Here is a 4,144-nt window from a genome sequence, read left to right on the forward strand (position 1 = left end):
TTGAGTTTTACATTTAGGTCTCTGATCCATTTGGAGTTAGCCTTTGTGCATGAGGGATAGATAGGGGTCCTGTTTCAATCTTCTGCATGTGGTCAGCCAGTTTTCCCAGCACCATTTACTGAATAGGTTCTTCTCTCCCCAGTGGTAGGTGGTGGAGGGTTTGTCAAAGATGAGTTGGTTGAGAAATTGAGGTTTTGCTTCTGGAATTTCAATTCTGTTCCATTGATCTATATGCCTGTTCCTGTACCAATACCAAGCTGTTTTGATGATTGTAGCTTTATAGTAAAGTTTGAAATCTGGTATTGTGATACCACCTGCTTTGTTTTTTTTGCTGAGGATTGTTCTGGCTATTCTTGGATGTTTGTGTTTCCATATGAATTCCTGTGTTGTTTTTTCTAGGTCTGAGAAGAATGTTGTTGGTAATTTAATGGGTATTGCATTGAATTTGTAGATTGCCTTAGGTAAGACGGACATCTTCACAATGTTGATTCTTCCGATCCATGAGCATGGGATATTTTTCCACTTGTTCGTGTCAGATTTGATTTCTTTGAGCAGTGTTTTGTAATTTTCATTGTAAAGGTCTTTGTTGTCTCTGGTTAGGAAGATGTCAAGGTATTTCATTTTTTTTTTTGTGGCTATTGTGAATGGAACTGTGTTTTTTTATTTGGGTTTCTGATTGTTATTGGTGTAGAGAAATGCAATTGTCTTTTGTACATTTATTTTGTATCCTGAGACTTTGCCAAAGGCCTTTATCAATGTAAGGAGGTTTTTGACAGATTCTCTTGGGTTTTCAAGGTACACAATCATATCATCTGCATAGAGAGATAACTTGACTTCCTCTTTTCCTATTTGAATACCTCTGATTGCCTCCTCTTCTCTGATTGCTCTAGCCAGGACTTCCAATACTATGTTGAACAGGAGGGGTAAGAGTGGGCATCCTTGTCTAGTTCCAGTTTTCAGTGGAATTGGTTCCAATTTTTGTCCATTTAGTAGTATGCTGGCTGTGGGTTTCTCGTAGATGGCTTTAACTATTTTGTGGTATGTTCCTCGTATGCCTAGATGATCAAGGGTTTTTATCAAGAAGGGATGCTGGATTTTATCAAAAGCTTTTTCTGCATCTAATGATATGAACATGTGGTTTTTGTTTTGACATCTGTTGATGTATTTAATTACATTTATGGTTTTACGAATGTTGAATCAGTCTTGCATCCCAGGAATGAAGCCTACTTGGTCATGGTGGATGATTTTTGAGATGTATTGCTGACTCCGGTTTGCTACGATCTTGTTGAGAATTTTAGCATCTATGTTCATCAAAGATATTGGCCTGTAGTTAGTTCTCTTTCTTTGTTGGGTCTTTACCTGGCTTGGGTATCAATGTGATGTTGGCTTCATAAAATGATTTAGGGAGAATTCCATCTTTTTCAATCTCCTGGAATATCTTCAGTAGGATTGGTATCAGCTCCTCCTTGAATGTCTTGTAGAATTCTGCTGGAAAGCCATCTGGACCAGGACTTTTTTTTGTAGGAAGTTTTCTTATTATGTAATCAATTTCCTTGATTGTTATTGGTCTATTTAGGGTCTCAATTTCTTCTTGTTCCAACCTAGGTAGGTTGTGTGATGTCAGAAAGTCCTCCATTTCCTTAAGGTTTTCAAGTTTGTTTCCATACAAATGTACGTAGTAGTCTCTAATGATCTTTTGTATTTCTTCAGGGTCAGATGTGACTTCATCCTTTGTGTTTCTGATTGTGCTTATTTGGTTTTTTTCTCGGTCAGTCTAGCTAGGGGACCATCGATCTTGTTTATCCTTTTGAAGAACCAGCTTTTTGTTTCATTGATTTTTTGTATTATCTTTTTGTCTTCTATGTTCTGGATTTGGGCTTTTATTTTGGTGATCTGGATTCTTCTGCTGAAATTAGGGTTTTTGTGGTCTTGCTTTTCCAGCTTCTTTTGGTGACTTGTTAGGTTGTGAATTTCTGTTCCTTCTATTTTCTTCATGTGTGTTTGTAGGGATATAAATTCCCCTCTTACTACAGCTTTCAGGGCATCCCAGAGATTTGGGTAAGATGTTTCTTCATTTTCATTTGTTTCCAGGTATCTTTTGATCCCTGTTTTGAGTTCGTCGTTGACCCAGGAGTTGTTTAGCATCACGCTGTTTAGTGTCCATGTCTTTGTGGTTTTGGGGGGACTTTGTTGGTGTCAATGTTTATTTTTATTCCACTGTTGTCCGAGAAGGTGCTTGGTAGAATTTCAGTCCTCTTAAATATGCTTATGCTTGATTTATGACTGAGTATGTGGTCAATCTTAGAATATGTTCCATGTGATGATGAGTAGAATGTGTATTCTGTGGTCTTTGGTTGGAGTGTTCTGTAGGTATCAATTAAGTCCATTTGGTCCAAAGTCACATTGAGGTTCCGGATCTCATTGCTGATTTTTTGTCCTGATGATCTGTCTATGGTTGTGAGTGGGGTATTAAAGTCCCCAGTTATGATAGTGTTAGAGTCGATATCTTTCTTTAGTTTTCTAAGAAGTTCCTTTATAAAAGTTGGTGCACCTATGTTGGGTGCATATATGTTTAGGATAGATATTTCTTGTTGATGGATTGAACCTTTTATCATTATGTAGTGGCCTTCTGTATCTTTTTGATTTTTAATAGCTTGAAGGGTATTTTGTCTGAAATTAAGATCGCTGCTCCTCCTTTATTTGTATTCCATTTTACTTCCATTTTGCTTTGTTTAATCTCCTATTCTTTATGCTTTAGAACTTTGAAGATAGAGCTCCAGGCTCTCCTGGCCTGAAGGGTTTCTGTGGATAAATCTGCTGCTATTCTAATTGTTTTTCCCTGGTAGAACACATTCTACTCATCCTTTTTCTCTTGCTGCCTTTAGGATTTTTCCTTTTATAGCTACTTTGTTTAGGCGAATTATTATGTGTCTGGGAGTTGGTCTTCTCATTTGTTGTCTTGCAGGGGTTCTCTGAATCTCTTGTGTTTGAATTTTTTCATCCTTAATGAGATAAGGGAAGTTTTCTTGAATGATTTCATGAAATGTTTGTTCCAGTGTGGCTTGTGTTTCTCTCTCTGCCTCAGGAAGTCCAATTACTCTTAGGTTTGGTCTCTTGAAGTGATCATTCATCTCTTGCAGGTTTTGTTCTGTCTTTTTGAGCTTCTTTTCTATACTTTTGACAGTTTGGGTTAGTTCTGTGTTTTGGTCTTCGAGCTCTGAGATTCTTTCTTCTGCTTGACTGATTCTGCTTTCCATGCTTACTAGTCTGTTGTTCATTTCCATCACAGTATTCTTTACTGCTGTCATTTCTGACATCAGCACCTTCCTATTTTCCTCTTGTCTCTCCTCAATTTTTAAAATTCTCTCTATTAATGTCTTGATGTCTGGTTTTGTTGCATGTAACCAGTCATTCTGGGAGCTCTTCATTGTTTGTGTTCCAGAATCTGTTTTCTCAGTGTCTGATCTCCCAGGGGTCTGTGTGAGGCCTATATTCTTCTTTTGCTTTTTCTTCATTTGTGTGGTTTTTCCCCCTCCCTACTTTTTCCTTCCCTCCACGTCACTGTCTTCTTTAATTCTGTTATTCAAGGGTAAAGGGATTGGTTTTACTTCTGTTTGTTTAATCTCCTATTCTTTATATGCCCTCTTCCTTTGTTCAATTCTAGAGTTGCACCGTAGGTTGTGGGTGGTCCTTTTTGCAGTTTTGAGATTTACTTTAGGGGTGAGCTGTGATTCAAAATCTATCTGTAGGTCCTTGTATTTGCTGACAGGTGTGTGGATAATCTGGAACCCACTTCGCACTGCCTTGGAGTTTGTTCGTGCAGTGGGGCTGTAGGTTTACTCCCTGAAATAAAATGTGGTTAACAGAAGGGAGAGAATAGAGCAGACAGTGGGTTGAAGAGGGGGGTGGAGTGATAGACCATTAAAGGGGTAAACAAACGAGTGTTCCGACAAATAGAGAGAGGCCTATACTGAAACAGATAAAAACAATAGACTACAGCTATAGACGAACCAATTCTCATACAAAAATAAATAAATAAATAAAACATATAGTGATACTAACAAAGAAGCTAACCAACCACCTAATTAGTGTGCTGTTCCTCTATACAAAGATATGGTTTACAGAGAGAAGGAAAGAGAAGAAA

The sequence above is a fragment of the Carlito syrichta genome, unplaced genomic scaffold (assembly GCF_000164805.1).
Source record: "Carlito syrichta isolate Samal-C Ts95f unplaced genomic scaffold, Tarsius_syrichta-2.0.1 Scaffold314743, whole genome shotgun sequence".
Classification (NCBI taxonomy): domain Eukaryota; kingdom Metazoa; phylum Chordata; class Mammalia; order Primates; family Tarsiidae; genus Carlito; species Carlito syrichta.